Below are 17,387 nucleotides of genomic sequence, written 5' to 3'. Positions count from 1 at the left end.
AGACACCACTCTCCAAGAAGTAACAAATGGTGTGTCGATGATGAACTCCTTGCTCTTGTGCTTCAAATGATAGTCTCCCCAACACTCAACTCTCTCTCACGGGATATGGATTTAGTGGAAAGAAGGTTTGAGTGGAAAGCAACTTGGGGAAGGCTAGAGATCAAGATTCATATGATAGGAATGGAATATCTTGGTCTCAACACAAGTGTAGGTGGTTCTCTCTCAGAAAATATAGGTTGGAAGGGTAGGTTTGTTCTGATTGCTCTCTCCATGAATGAAGAGGAGGTGGAGGGGTATATATAGCCTCCACACAAAATCTAACCGTTACACATAACTTTCCAAACTCGGGTGGACCGAATGCTTAAACTTGGTCGGACCGATTCAGCAAAGCTAGTGACCGTTAAGGTTTTCGGTGGGACCGACATGCAACTCGGTAGGACCGATATGATTAGGGTTAGGGCATAACATAATCTCGGTGAGACCGATTACACAAACTTGGTGAGACCAATTTTGGTAATAAGCTAACCAGAGAGTTGGTCAGGTAAACTCGGTGGGACCGATCGCTCATTTCGGTGAGACCGAAACGTTACGAAGGGAAAATAAAGAGTTTACATTGCAATCTCGGTGGGATCGATCGCTCATCTCGGTGAGACCGAAATGTTACGAAGGGAAACAGAGAGATTACAATCCCATCTCGGTGAGACCGAGATCCCTATCGGTGAGACCGATTTGCATAGGGTTTGTGGCAGTGGCTATGACATTTGAAACTCGGTGGCACCAGATAGAAAGAGTCGGTGGGGCCGAGTTTGACTTTTGGTTTAGGTCATATGTGTATGTGAGAAAGTAGTTGAGGGTTTTGGAGCATATCACTAAGCATTTTGAGCAAGAACCTCATTAAGCAACACCTCATCCCTCCTTGATAGTATTAGCTTTTCCTATAGACTCAATGTGATCTTGGATCACTAAAATAGAAAATGTAGAGTCTTGAGCTTTGAGCTTGAGACAATCCTTTGTCCTTAGCATTTTGAGGTGTCCAGTTTTCTCATCCATGCCATGCCAATCATTGAGCTTTCCTGAGATATTAATCTTGAAGTAGCATTAGCTCAATGAGCTATATGTTGTTAGGAATTACCAAAACCACCTAGGGATAGTTGCACTTTCAAATGCTGGCTTTACATATGTTCGCACACGAACACATCACCGTGTACCTCCAACGCCGAGGGTGATGCACCGCAGCTCACATCGAAGGAGACCCGTCCGGAAGCGCAGTACGCAAGCAATCGGGCGGGCGCTTTTGTAGACCCGAAACCCCACACGCCCGGGAGGTTCCAGGGCGGTGGCTATGGGCTACCCTAGGTCGACCTGATCGCCCCTAGGGCCTTGAGGTTCACCGCCCTGGAACAAGAAGAACAGACGAAGGACGAGGAAGAAGAAGAACTAGGGTTAAGGAGAAAGATAAAAGATAAAAAGTGGTAGATGATTTGATCGATTGTGTGTTGTTCAATCGGCCGTCACCCCTTATATAGATATATAAGAGGCTGCTGGACTTCCTGTTCAAGGAAAAGGCTTGGATTCACGTCCAAAACCCTAGTCAAATTCGGATTGGTTTTGTCCGAACTTACCAAAACTGTTCGGTTTAAACTGGCTGCACCTTGCAGGTCTTTTTCTGGTGGTAACCATTCTTGTATGGAAACGAGCCCAAAAGCAATCTTGACCGTTTCGACGAGACGAACAACTTTCATGTTGAACATTTTCTGATCCGAGGTCATCTTGAGGGTCAAATCGGTCGCGCAAAATAGGCTATTCCCTCGCGCTACCCATCAGACATGTGTCTGGTGGGGCGTGCCACATCTCGCCTCGTGACAGGGCTGCACTTTGATTTCTCTAACTTGTGCATACGAACTCAGATTTGGATGATTTTATATCAAAATCGGTCGTTTCGACGAGACGAAGACAACACGTCTAGATCATTTTTCCATTTGAGGTCGTCTTGGGGGCTTAATCGGCCAAACTGTAATCTGAATATAAGATCTTAGTACTTTGAGCATAGTTTCGGCCTTCGAGATGAAATCGGACGGCAATGACCCAAACTTCAAAAATGTTCATATCAACAATACAGAACTCTTTCATGTAGATCACTTCTCCATTTGAGGCCATCTTAAATAAGTTCTTGACCGTGCCAAAATCTGGTGTCAACACATGCCCCCCTGTTTTCGGCAAAGCTTGTGTGCCGAAAAATAACTTGCACATAGCTTGCTCTAAGGACGATGTCAACACTCCATCAGCCATTTTGCATATGCTTAGGACGATAAGTTTATATCGGACATTGCTTGTGTGAATATTTTGATGCAAGCTAGGGCGACTTTCCCAACTTCATTAATCCGACTATAAAGTTCCATTCGTATGCATGTCAAGACCATCCATCAACCATATTGTCCACACTTCTGCTAGGAACTTGCAGATAATCAATAATGAACTTTCTCGAATGCTTACTTTGTCTGCATAAAAGTTTCATTAGTGGCCGAGGTGGTGAGCTCCAATTCGGCCTTACCTATGTTGGCAAGAATAAGCATCGGCTATTGATAGATATGCAATACACCATGACCGACGTGGTAGCCGGATGCTTACTAAGCCAACTATCTCCAATTATCATGTCTAGATATATGAGCAATGCTAAAATAATCCAAAGTAGAAATTATATCTAGACATTTATCAAGATAAACATGAAGTGATTCATTAAAACATTGAAAAACTTTGGATATTAGTTGCACTACTAATAACGAATCACCAAAAGCCTCAATATGTGTATCACCTATGGCAAACAACATCTCTAAACCGAATAACAATGCTTCATATTCAGCCTAATTATTGTGCAGAAATACTCTAAACGACACGAGGCTTTCAAAAAACAGCACGATGAGGAGATATATAAACAACACCAACACCTTGGCCATTGCTACAAATTTAACCATCAATATATAATCTCCATAGTATTAGAAAGACAAAGCTAATATCAACATTATGCATGTCATTAATCCGATGTTCAGTAATAAAATCAGCTATGATTTGGCCTCTTATAGATCTCAAAGATGCAAAAGACAAATCATATCCAAACAAAGTATAAGCCCACTAGCCAATTCTGCAACTATGAATTGGTCTATGCAACATATATTCAATGACATCAGTCATGATGTCTCAACTCCATTCAATCAATAATATATGCATACATATAAATTTCCATGAGCACGTACCTTATCTCGCTCTCCAATCGAACTAAGGACGATGTTAGAGTACTACACCGGCCATAGGTTGACATAATCTTAGGACAATAGATAAATATCAACCATTAGCATGTAAACTTCACTCAAAGCACATATAGCCGAAATAAACAAATGAAATGACAAATCAAGTATTTTGGTCCTTTTGATCAGCAACAAACTTGTAGCTAATCAAATGTATAGTGACTTGGTAATTGCATCCACGGATTAAAATAAGCCCATTGAGGGTCACCAATCATACTTGATGACGAACTCCATGGCATAGGCGTTAATGGCATAGTTGAAGAATATGGACAATATGTAGATCGAACTTTCTAAAACCTTCGGCTTGGTCCTTCATAGTTTTCAATCTTTTCCTTCTTCACCTTTGCCGCACTTCTTATAATGGAAGCTTGCACATAATTCTTATTTTGAGCACTTTCTTTGGGAACCCATGCGATGTTCCTTTCTTCAAGTTTTGTGAACTAAGTTTTTGTAGTTTCTTATTTTGCCATTACGATAAGGTGAGTGGGCATTGCGGTTGTGATTCTGTTTTGATCAATGTCAATTCTTTTTTGGCCTTGTGCACCCTCAACTTCTTTTCTTCAGATTTGGTACTTTTGTTTTTAGCAATTGATTGCTCCAATTCTTTGCCTTTTGTAACCAATGTCAACACTTTAATTGGCTCTTTGTTATTTGAGATCAAATCTGAAGTAGCACACTTACGACCATCTTTCTTTACCCGGTATACTTGCTTGACCACCTCTTTCTTCGTCCATGGGGTCTCGACCGATTCCTTATGATTGAAACGGTCTTTAACATGTGATTATTCAAATGTTGATCTTCTCGGAGCTGCATAATATTGGTGAGATGGTCTAAAATAAGATGGAGAATGTGCACTTGTATCATACCTGTCCCATGATGGATATGGATCTATATGAGCATAGGGAGGCATCCACGGCATTGGCATTGGCAGACCAAAATAAGGATATGAATATGTTGCATTAAAATTCTTACTTTGCCAATACCGATCCTCATATTTGCGCCTTGGGGGTGATTTTCGATTCTTTGCATGATTTGGCCGATAAGCATTTTTCTCTTCACTCTTCTTTTGATATTTATCCAATAGTTCAGCGAAGGTGATTTTTGATCTCTTACACTTGCGCTTATTTCGGCCTTTGTTTTCTTTTGGGTTGCTTTCGACGATCATTGGATTTGCTTGCTACCCCTCAGTCCTTGGAATCTCCATTGTAGCTTCGATGGAATTTTCGCCCTCAAGATTATGTTCATTATGCTCCTCAACAACTTCTTTACTTGAAAGCTTGATCCCATCACCTGCAGTTTTTACCTTCTGTTTGAATGGATCGGCCTGAAGCAGCCGATGCAAAAACTTTCCGCCATCGGGACCAATCGGAATAGACTGGTCATCTCTTGGTGTCTCAACAAATTTCAATCATCCTTTTTCAATGGCCGATTTCACTATTTGACGGAACATGTTGCAATCCTCAAAATTATGCTTGAACGAATCATGCAACTTACAATAATTCGTCCCTGGATAGATGGCTCAACATGGTGATCAAGAATTCTTATGTAATTATTTTTCAATAACAAATCAAAGATTTGGTCACACATGTTTGAATCGAAAGTATACCTTTTTTTTTCTAGCCAATGTTGTTGTGAGAACGACTTTGGAGTTAAGCAAACGAATGGTTCAGATTTGGCATATTCCCATTCGGCTATGAATTCTCTTTCGCATTCTTTTTCCCATGCCTTTAAATAGGAAACTATACTAGCATCGATTTTCTCAAAAGATTTTAACCATGGCTTTAAATTTCTAAAATCAAAGTAGTTAGAACATACATGTCTTAATTGAGACCATGCGTAAGCCAAGTATGAAGCAAGCAAAGCTACCCAATTAGATATGAACTTTAAATAAAGCAATGGGAAAAGGTTTGGCTGCGGTAATAAGTCACTATCGGTCTCTTTGAATGGTACAATATATTGACCGATATGTTTAGTAACAATTTTATTACTAACAAGTAAGTTGCCCTTCTTCATTGGTCTTTGAAAATTACTTATGAGAATTTTTCTAATAGATGCATCAACAATTAAGTTGTGACCAAATCTGAAAATAGGTAAATTACTTGCTAGACATACCTCTTCAAATACTTTGGGAGAGCATGCTGATTGCATGGCATGAATAATATCGTGCTTTGCTTTTAGATGGCTTCCCAATGCCTTGTCATCATCTTTCTCCTGATTTCGTGCATCATTAGTTTGAAGATCTTTTTCAACTGAACTTTGTTCAGCTACTTGTTCTTGTCCTTAAAGCTCGTTAATTTCTATGGCACGAAACTCATAGGGCAGGAAGTAGGTTCCATTAATTTAAGAAAAATCAAGCATGGTTGTTTTGCTATGCTTTCCATGCCCTTTCTCAATAATGCTTGTTGATACGTCCATTTTGCATCATGCTTTTATATCGATATTTATTGCATTATGGGCTGTTATATCACATTATGTCACAATACATATGGTTATTCTCTCTTATTTTACAAGGTTTACATAAGGAGGGAGAATGCCGGTAGCTGGAATTCTGGGCTGGAAAAGGAGCAAATATTAGAGACCTATTCTGCACAACTCCAAAAGTCCTGAAACTCCACGGAATACCTTATAATAAATAATGAAAAATCCTCGCCAAAGATGAAGAACAGGGGCCCACACCCTTTCCACGAGGGAGGGGGGCGCCCCCCCTAGGGCGCGCCCCCTACCTCATGGGCCCCCTGGTGGCTCTCCGATGACCATCTTCTCCTATATGAAGTCTTTCGTTGAGAAAAAAGAGGAAGCAACCTTTCGGGAGGAAACTCCGCTGCCACGAGGCGGAACCTTGGCGGATCCAATCTAGAGCTCCGACGGAGCTATTCTGCCGGGGAAACTTCTCTCCCGGAGGGGGAAATCATCGCCATCGTCATCACCAACGCTCCTCTCATCGGGAGAGGGCAATCTCCATCAACATCTTCATCAGCACCATCTCATCTCAAAACCCTAGTTCATCTCTTGTATCCAATTCTTGTCTCCAAGTCCGGGATTGGTGCTAATAGGTTGCTAGTAGTGTTAATTACTCCTTGTAGTTGATGCTAGTTGGTTTAATTGGTGGAAGATCATATGTTCAGATCCTTTATGCATATTATTACCCCTCTGATTATGAACATGAATATGCTTTGTGAGTAGTTACGTTTGTTTCTGAGGACAAGGGAGAAGTCTTGCTATTAGTAGTCATGTGAATTTGGTATTCCTTCGATATTTTGATGAGATGTATGTTGTCTAGCCTCTAGTGGTGTTATGTGAACGTCGACTACATAACACTTCACTACTATCTGGGCCTAGAGGAAGGCATTGGGAAGTAATAAGTAGATGATGGGTTGCTAGAATGACAGAAGCTTAAACCCTAGTTTATGTGTTGCTTCGTAAGGGGCTGATTTGGATCCATATGTTTCATGCTATGGTTAGGTTTACCTTAATACTTTTGTTGTAGTTGCGGATGCTTGCAATAGAGGTTAATCATAAGTGGGATTCTTGTTCAAGTAAGAACATCACCCAAGCACCGGTCCACCCACATATCAAATTATCAAAGTACCGAACGCGAATCATATGAACGTGATGAAAACTTGCTTGACGATATTCCCATGTGTCCTCGGGAGCGCTTTTCCTTATATAAGAGTTTGTCCAGGCTTGTCCTTTGCTACAAAAAGGATTGGGCCACCTTGCTGCACTTTATTTACTTTTGTTACTCATTGCTCATTACAAATTATCTTATCACAAAACTATCTGTTACCACTTATTTCAGTACTTGCAGAGAATACCTTGCTAAAAACCGCTTATCATTTCCTTCTGCTCCTCGTTGGGTTCGACACTCTTACTTATCGAAAGGACTATGATAGATCCCCTATACTTGTGTGTCATCAAGACTCTTTTATGGCACCGTTGCCGGGGATTGAAGCACCTTTGGTAGGTGGAATTTGGTAAGGAAAATTTTACATAGTGTGCTGAAATTTACTGTCACTTGTTACTATGGAAAGTAATCCTCTGAGGGGCTTGTTCGGGGTATCTTCAGCCCGACCAATAGAGCAAAGAGTTGCTCCTCAACCTACTGAACCTATTGAAAATGAAATTCCTTATGAGTATCCTTCGGTTATGGTAGAAAAACTACTACCTAATCCTTTTACAGGAGATGGAACAAAGCATCATGATGAACACCTAATATATGTGGATGAAGTTTGTGGATTATTTAAGCTTGGAGGTATACCCGATAATGTTGCTAAGAAGAAGGTCTTCCCTTTATCTTTGAAGGGAGACGCATTGACATGGTATAGGCTATGTGATGATACGAGATCATGGAACTATAGAAGATTGAAATTGGAATTTCATCAAAAGTATTACCCTATGCATCTTGTTCATCGTGACCGTAATTATATATATAATTTTTGGCCTCGCGAAGGAGAAAGCATCGCTCAAGCTTGGGGGAGGCTTAAATCAATGTTATATTCTTGCCTCAATCATGAGCTCCCAAGAGAAACAATCCTTCAAAAAATTTATGCTCGGCTTTCTGAAAATAATCGCACCATGCTCTATACTTCTTGTGCTGGCTCTTTTATGATGAAGACTATTGGATTTAGATGAGATTTATTGGATAGAATTAAACACAACTCTGAAGATAGGGATCTCAACAAAGGTAAGGAGTCAGGTGTGACACCTAAGTTTGACTGTGTTAAATCTTTTATGGATACCGACATTTTCTGTAAGTTTAGCACTAAATATGGACTTGATTCTGAGATAGTAGATTCTTTCTGTGAATCTTTTGTTACTTATGTTGATCTCCCTAAGGAGAAGTGGTTTTAATATCATCCTCCCATAGAAGTAAAAGTAGCTGCACCTATTAAAGTTGAAGAAAAGACTGTCACTTATAATGATCCTATTGTTCCTACTTGTTATGTTGAGAAACCACCTTTCCCTGTTAGGATAAAGGATCATGCTAAAGCTTCAACTATGATTCATAAAAGCAATATTAAAACATATACACCTCCTGAGCAAGTTAAAGTAGAACCTAATATTGCTATTTTTAAAGATATTTTGTCTGATAATATTGATGGGCATGTTATTCAGTTCTACGGTGAAACTACTAGAATCGCTAAACCTTGTGCTATAGATAAACATAGACTTGTGGTAGGCGTGCCTGTTATTTCTGTTAAAATAGGAGAACATTGTTACCATGGCTTATGTGATATGGGTGCTAGTGCTAGTGTTATACCTTATGACTTGTATAAAGAAATCAAGCATGAAATTGCACCTACTGAGTTAGAAGATATTGATGTCACAATTAAACTTGCTAATAGAGATACTATTTCAGCAGTGGGAATTGTTAGAGATGTTGAAGTCTTGTGCGGGAAAACTAAATATCCTGCTGATTTTCTTGTTCTTGGTTCCCCACAAGATAGCTTTTGTCCCATTATATTTGGTAGACCCTTCTTCAATACTGTTAATGCTACCATAGATTGCACAAGGGATGTTGTTACTGTCGGCTTAGATGATATGACTCATGAGTTTAATTTCTCTAAATTTAGTAAACAACACCGTGAAGAAGAATTTCCTAGTAAGGATGAAATTATTGGTCTTGCTTCTATTGCTGTACCTCCTAGTGATCATTTAGAACAATATTTGCTAGACCATGAGAATGATATGTTTATGAATGAAAGAAGGGAAATAGATGAAGTATTCTTTAAACAGGAACCTATTATGAAACACAATTTGCCTGTTGAAATCCTAGGGGATCCCCCTCCACCTAAGGGTGATCCCGTGTTTGAGCTTAAACTGTTGCCTGATAATCTTAAATATGCTTTGTCTTGATGAAAAGAAGATATATCCTGTTATTATTACTGCTAACCTTTCAGAGCATGAAGAAGAAAGATTATTGAAAACTCTGAAGAAGCACTGTGCTGCTATTGGATATACTCTTGATGATCTTAAGGGCATTAGTACCACTCTATGTCAACATAAAATAAATTTGGAAGCAGATGACAAACCAGTTCATGATCCTCAACGACGTCTGAATCCTAAAATGAAAGAAGTGGTAAGAAAAGAAATACTAAAGCTTCTGGAGGCAGGTATAATTTATCCCGTTGTTGGTAGTCAGTGGGTAAGTCCTGTTCATTGGGTCCCTAAGAAGGGAGGTATTACTGTCGTTCCTAATGATAAAGATGAATTGATTCCACAAAGAATTATTACAGGTTATAGGATGGTAATTGATTTCCGCAAATTAAATAAGGTTACTAAGAAAGATCATTACCCCTTACCTTTTATCGATGAAATGCTAGAAAGATTATGCAAACATACACATTGCTGCTTTCTAGATGGTTATTTTGGTTTCTCTCAAATACCTGTGTCGGCTAAAGATCAATCAAAGACTACTTTTACATGCCCTTTTGGTACTTTTGCTTATAGACGTATGCCTTTATGTTTATGTAATGCACCTGCTACCTTTCAAAGATGCATGATGGCTATATTCTCGTACTTTTGTGAAAAGATTTGTGAGGTTTTCATGGACGACTTTTCCGTCTATGGATCTTATTTTGATGATTGCTTGAGCAATCTTGATCGAGTTTTGCAGAGATGTGAAGAAACTAATCTTGTCTTGAATTGTGCCACTTTATGGTTAATGAGGGTATTGTCTTGGGGCATAAAGTTTCTGAAAGAGGTATTGAAGTTGATAAAGCCAAGGTTGATGCTATTGAAAAGATGCCATGTCCCAAGGACATCAAAGGTATAAGAAGTTTCCTTGGTCACGCCGGATTTTATAGGAGGTTCACTAAGGACTTCTCAAAAATTTCTCGGCCTCTGACTAATTTATTACAAAAAGATATACCATTTGTCTTTGATGATGATTGTGTAGAAGCATTTGAAATACTTAAGAAAGCAATCGTCTCTGCGCCTATTGTTCAGCCACCTGATTGGAATTTACCCTTTGAAATTATGTGTGATGCTAGCGATTATGCGGTAGGTGCTGTTCTAGGGCAAAGAGTTGATAAGAAATTAAATGTTATCCATTATGCTAGTAAGACTCTAGACAATGCTCAAAGAAATTATGCTACTACTGAAAAACAACTTTTAGCAGTTGTATTTGCTTGTGATAAGTTCAGACCTTATATTGTTGATTCTAAAGCAACTATCCACACTGATCATGCTGCTATTAAATATCTGGAGAAGAAAGATCTAAACCTAGACTTATTAGATGGGTTCTCTTGCTACAACAATTTGATTTGCATATTGTTGATAGAAAAGGAGCCGAGAACCCCGTTGCAGACAACTTATCTAGGTTAGAGAATGTTCTTGATGACCCACTACCTATTGATGATAGCTTCCCTGATGAACAATTAAATGTCATAAGTACTTCTCGTAGTACCCCTTGGTATGCTGATTATGCTAATTACATAGTTGCTAAATTTATACCACCTAGCTTCACATACCAACAAAAGAAAAGGTTCTTCTATGATTTGAGACATTACTTTTGGGATGACCCACATCTTTATAAAGAAGGAGTAGATGGCGTTGTTAGAAGTTGTGTACCTGAGCATGAACAGGAACAGATCCTACGCAAGTGCCACTCCGAAACTTATGGAGGACACCACGCGGGAGATAGAACTGCACATAAGGTATTGCAATCCGGTTTTATTGGCCTACTCTCTTCACGGATGCCCGTAAGTTTGTCCTATCTTGTGATGAATGTCAAAGAATTGGTAATATTAGTAGACGTCAAGAAATGCCTATGAATTATTCACTTGTTATTGAACCGTTTGATGTTTAGGGCTTTGATTATATGGTACCTTTTCCTGCCTCTAATGGATATACACATATTTCAGTTGCTGTTGATTACGTTACTAAGTGGGTAGAAGCTATTCCAACTAGTAGTGCTGATCATAACACTTCTATTAAAATGCTTAAAGAAGTTATTTTTCCGAGGTTTGGAGTCCCTAGATATTTAATGACGGTGGTGGTTCACATTTTATTCATGGTGCTTTCCGTAAAATGCTTGCTAAATATGACGTCAATCATAGAATTGCATCTCCATATCACCCACAGTCTAGTGGTCAAGTAGAATTGAGTAATAGAGAACTCAAATTAATTTTGCAAAAGACTGTCAATAGGTCTACAAATAATTGGTCCAAGAAACTTGATGATGCATTATGGTCCTATAGAACTGCATATAAAAATCCTATGGGCATGTCTCCGTATAAAATGGTATATGGAAAAGCATGTCACTTACCTCTCGAACTAGAACATTAGGCATATTGGGCTATTAAAGAGCTCAACTATGATTTTAAACTTGCCGGTGAAAAGAGGTTATTTGATATTATCTCACTTAATGAATGGAGAACCCAAGCTTATGAAAATGCCAAGTTGTTTAAAGAAAAGGTTAAAGGATGGCATGACAAAAGGATACAAAAGCGTGAGTTTAATGTAGGTGATTATGTACTGTTATACAACTCTCGTTTAAGATTTTTTGCAGGAAAACTTCTCTCTAAATGGGAAGGCCCCTATGTTATCGAGGAGGTCTATCATTCCGGTGCCATAAAAATCAACAACTTCAAAGGCACAAATCGAAGGTGGTAAACGGTCAGAGAATTAAACACTATATCTCAGGTAATCCCATAAATATTGAAACCAATATTATTGAAACCGTAACCCCGGAGGAATACATAAGGGAAACTTTTCAGAATGTTTCAGGCTCTGAAAAGGAATAGGTATGTGGTACGGTAAGTAAACCGACTCCAAAACAATTTTTATGGCAATATTTCTCCGTTTTGGAATATCTAGAAAAATAGAAAATTAAGTAGCAGCCGGGAAGGACACGAGGGCCCCATGAGGGTGTAGGGCGCGCCCTACCCCCCTGGGCGTGCCCCCTACCTCGTGAGCACTTCGTGTGCCTTCCGGACTCTGATTTCTTGCACGATACGTATTTTGGTCGGTAAAAATTCTCTATATATTCTCCCGAAGGTTTTGACTCCCGTATCACGCAAATATTCTCTGTTCTTGTTTCGAGCTGTTTTTCTGACAGATCTAGATTATCATGACGTGCCCAAGTGCTTCCAAGGACAAGTTCTTCGAGAAGGTCAGCAACCCTTACCTCGCGGAGGTGTTGAGACACCCTCAAACCATTGAGATGCGTGATGGGTTGCTGCACATCCGCGATGCTGAGGGACCAAAGGGAACCGGAAGCGTGGAGACGAGGCTCGAAGCAATGGAGCAACAAGTTTTCAAGTGCCAGGGGATGGTGGAGCGTGGAATCAACGCTAGCCACATGATGCTCGTGGAGTTCACTAACAACTACAAGCCGGATGCCAAGAACACCGAGGAGGCCATCTTCAAGCTACATGAGAAGATCGAGCACCTCCAAGCCCATATCTATGACCTGCAAAACCAAAACTGTGAGTATGAATATAGATTCAAAAGAATGAGTTTGGCTGCAGATTCGAGGATTCCGGAGACTCGATCATCCTTCTATGATGGTGAACCTATGCCTTGGAAGATGGATGACAAGCCCGCATCATCAACAACACCCCCACCTTCTTCACCAACCAAGGAGATATAATCACATGGGTATGGGCACTCCCCTTGGCAACCGCCAAGCTTGGGGGAGGTGCCCCGGTATCGTATCACAATCACAACTATTATCTTGACCATTTTCCTTAGTTCGATCCTATTAGTAGTATTTTGATCTAGTAGAATAAAGTTTATGGCATGATTTAGTTTTAAGTTTTGCTTTATGATCTCTCTATGTAATCGAGTTCGTGAGCTATATAATAAAGATTAGTATTGAGTCAAGGGCTTGATTTTCTTGCTATAGTCTTGGGTGAATAAAAGAAAAGAGAAAAAGAATAAGAAGAAACAAAAGTTCATATTGATCTTATTGATAGTAATGACTTCACATAGAAAGAGTGTCATGATTAAAAGTTGTTGGGAGTTGGCAGACATAGCTTTGGTCATCGTTGCAATTAATAGGAAGTAATAAGGAAAGAGAGGTTTCACATATAAATATACTATTATTGACATCTTCTATGACTGGGAGCACTCATCAAAATATGACATGCTAAAGAGTTGGTGTTGGACAAGGAAGACAACGTAATGGGTTATGCTTTCTTATATCTGAGATAAAGTATGTTGTCATGGATCATCCAACATGTTGAGCTTGCCTTTCCCCCTCATGCTAGCCAAATTCTCAACACCAAGTAGAGATACTACTTGTGCTTCCAAATACCCTTAAACCAGTTTTGCCATGAGAGTCCACCATATCTACCTATGGATTGAGTAAGATCCTTCAAGTAAGTTATCATCGGTGCAAAGCAATAAAAATTGCTCTAAATATGTATGATTAGTGTGGAAGAAATAAGCTTTATACGATCTTGTGATGTGGAAGTAATAAAAGCGACGGACTGCATAATAAAGATTCATATCACACGGGGCAATATAAGGTGACTTTCTTTCGCATTAAGATTTTGTGCATCCAACCATAAAAGCGCATGGCAACCTCTGCTTCCCTCTGCGAAGGGCCTATCTTTTATTATTATCTTCTACCTTATGCAAGTGTCATGGTGATCTTCACCTTTCCTTTTTCATTTTAACCTTTGGCAAGCCCAGCATGTTGGAAAGAACCTGGTATATATATCTAATTGGATGTAGGGGGGCATGAGTTATTACTGTTGACATTACCTTTGAGGTAAAAGGTTGTGGGGCGAAAGTATAAGCCCCTATCTTTCTTTGTGTCCGATTAAAACTCCGTAACCACAAGTATTGCGCGAGTGTTAGCAATTATGAAGGACTAGATGATAGTTGAGTATGTGGACTTGCTTTTTAGCTCTGACATAGACTCTTTCTGATGTTATGATAAATTGCAATTGCTTAAATGACTGAGGTTATAGTTTGTTGGTTCTCAATAAGGTTTCTGATTCATACTTTTGCATTGTGAATAGATCATCACTTAAACATAAGTAATCATATGACAATATCTATATATGTTGCTGTTATGAGAATAATCATGATGCCCTCATGTCCGTATTTTATTTTTATCGACGCCTCTACCTCTAAACATACATATTTATTGTTATCTGCTTTCGCTTGAGGACAAGCGAGGTCTAAGCTTGTGGGAGTTGATACGCCCATTTTGCATCATGCTTTTATATCGATATTTATTGCATTATGGGATGTTATTTCACATTATGTCTCAATACTTATGGCTATTCTCTCTTATTTTACAAGGTTTACATAAGGAGGGAGAATGCCGGCAGATGGAATTCTGGGCTAGAAAAGGAGCAAATATTAGAGACCTATTCTGCACAACTCCAAAAGTCCTGAAACTCCACGGAATACCTTATAATAAATAATGAAAAATCCTCACGAAAGATGAAGACCAGGGGGCCCACACCCTTTCCACGAGGGTGGGGGCGCCCCCCCCCCTAGGGCGCGCCCCCTACCTCATGGGCCCCCTGGTGGCTCTCCGATGACCATCTTCTCCTATATGAAGTCTTTCGTTGAGAAAAAAGAGGAAGCAACCTTTCGGGAGGAAACTCCGCTGCCACGAGGCGGAACCTTGGCGGATCCAATCTAGAGCTCCGACGGAGCTATTCTGCCGGGGAAACTTCTCTCCCGGAGGGGGAAATCATCGCCATCGTCATCACCAACGCTCCTCTCATCGGGAGAGGGCAATCTCCATCAACATCTTCATCAGCACCATCTCATCTCAAAACCCTAGTTCATCTCTTGTATCCAATTCTTGTCTCCAAGTCCGGGATTGGTGCTAATAGGTTGCTAGTAGTGTTAATTACTCCTTGTAGTTGATGCTAGTTGGTTTAATTGGTGGAAGATCATATGTTCAGATCCTTTATGCATATTATTACCCCTCTGATTATGAACATGAATATGCTTTGTGAGTAGTTACGTTTGTTTCTGAGGACAAGGGAGAAATCTTGCTATTAGTAGTCATGTGAATTTGGTATTCCTTCGATATTTTGATGAGATGTATGTTGTCTAGCCTCTAGTGGTGTTATGTGAACGTCGACTACATAACACTTCACTACTATCTGGGCCTAGAGGAAGGCATTGGGAAGTAATAAGTAGATGATGGGTTGCTAGAATGACAGAAGCTTAAACCCTAGTTTATGTGTTGCTTCGTAAGGGGCTGATTTGGATCCATATGTTTCATGCTATGGTTAGGTTTACCTTAATACTTTTGTTGTAGTTGCGGATGCTTGCAATAGAGGTTAATCATAAGTGGGATTCTTGTTCAAGTAAGAACATCACCCAAGCACCGGTCCACCCACATATCAAATTATCAAAGTACCGAACGCGAATCATATGAACGTGATGAAAACTTGCTTGACGATATTCCCATGTGTCCTCGGGAGCGCTTTTCCTTATATAAGAGTTTGTCCAGGCTTGTCCTTTGCTACAAAAAGGATTGGGCCACCTTGCTGCACTTTATTTACTTTTGTTACTCGTTGCTCGTTACAAATTATCTTATCACAAAACTATCTGTTACCACTTATTTCAGTAATTGCACAGAATACCTTGCTGAAAACCGCTTATCATTTCCTTTTGCTCCTCGTTGGGTTCGAAACTCTTACTTATCGAAAGGACTACGATAGATCCCCTATACTTGTGGGTCATCACTTTCCTCTTTGAATTTGATGGACTCAGAATATATACTACTTGATTCGGCTTTTCCAATAACCAAATTTTCTTTGTTACCTGAATCAGTAACTTTATCTTTTTTAATTTGCAAGGCTTCTCACTCTTGTCTAATTTTAGCCCACATCTCTGCTTGGCAAGCTTTAAACTTTTTCATCTCAATTTCCATCCACTCCTCATGGGATTGCCCCCCAATACTTTCAGACTTTTCCGGCAATGAGGTGCCCAAACTTTGCAATTGTTTAGGGGGTGCACTGGATGGTACAACACTGGGCGACTGCATCATTTGCACAACTCTAGCTTTTACTGCAGCAAAATCATGAGCCTTCCCGCCTTCTATTAGTTCCTTTCGAATAGAGTTGCACAAATCCCAAGAGAATTTAAGCTTGTTCTCAACTACCCAGTCTGGATATGGTTACCCCCCGATGCTCTTAGACTCTTTTGGCAATGAGATGTTGCCGAAATACTGTAATTGTGTAGGGGGAACATGATATGCTACAGCAGTAGGTGAACACACATGTGATCCTATAGAACTTTCACTTCTTTGGCTATTAGCAAGAAGGTGCGAAGCCGAATTATGAATACCTACAGTTGCATATGGTGCCAAAAAATTAGAAGCATGAGGTGTAGCATATGATTCACTACAAAAAATACACTTCCATGATGATACGTGTTTGTCATAGTATGTAGCGACCAGACCTCAAACAGTCTGATCTCTGTGCTCCGGTGTCATCCCTGGATCAGTAATGCTGACACCACACAGTACTCGGAGGATTTATAGCAGAGTAGCAATCACACACTTATAACATCGAGAGTCTCAAAAGAGAACTTATTACAATAAATATGGCTTAAGGCCATCTAGTGACGATAACAGCGGAAGGCTTGGAAGATAAGTGAGTCCATCAACTCCAACGGCATCACTGAGTATAGAACCACGACCTAAAAACTCCTTAATCATCGCGTCTGAAAAGTCTGCAACATTAACGTTGCAGCCCGAAAACGGGTCAGCACATGGAATATGCTGGCAAGGTAACACATAGAGAGTAATGGAATGCAACAGCTATACTATATGCATATTTGGCTGGTGGAAAGCTCTATGGTTACAGTTTTTGCGTAAAGCCAATTTTTCCCTACTTCAAAGGAATAAATTTAATTACTATCATGGTGGTTGTTAAACATTGAGAATGGTTGACAGCATTCTCAATCCCAATTAAAATAACATCATTAACCCAACAAAATTAACTTTAGAGTAACATGTTGAGATTCACATGATAATCCAGGTACTAGATACTCAAGATTGTCCATAACCGGGGACACGATAACCATGATTAGATTATTACACTCTGCAGAGGTTTGCGCAGTTTTCCCCACAAGACTCGATCGCCTCCGTTTGGTTTC

This window comes from Triticum aestivum, chromosome 5A (assembly GCF_018294505.1).
Source record: "Triticum aestivum cultivar Chinese Spring chromosome 5A, IWGSC CS RefSeq v2.1, whole genome shotgun sequence".
Lineage (NCBI taxonomy): Eukaryota > Viridiplantae > Streptophyta > Magnoliopsida > Poales > Poaceae > Triticum > Triticum aestivum.
This window is presented reverse-complemented; position numbering follows the sequence as displayed.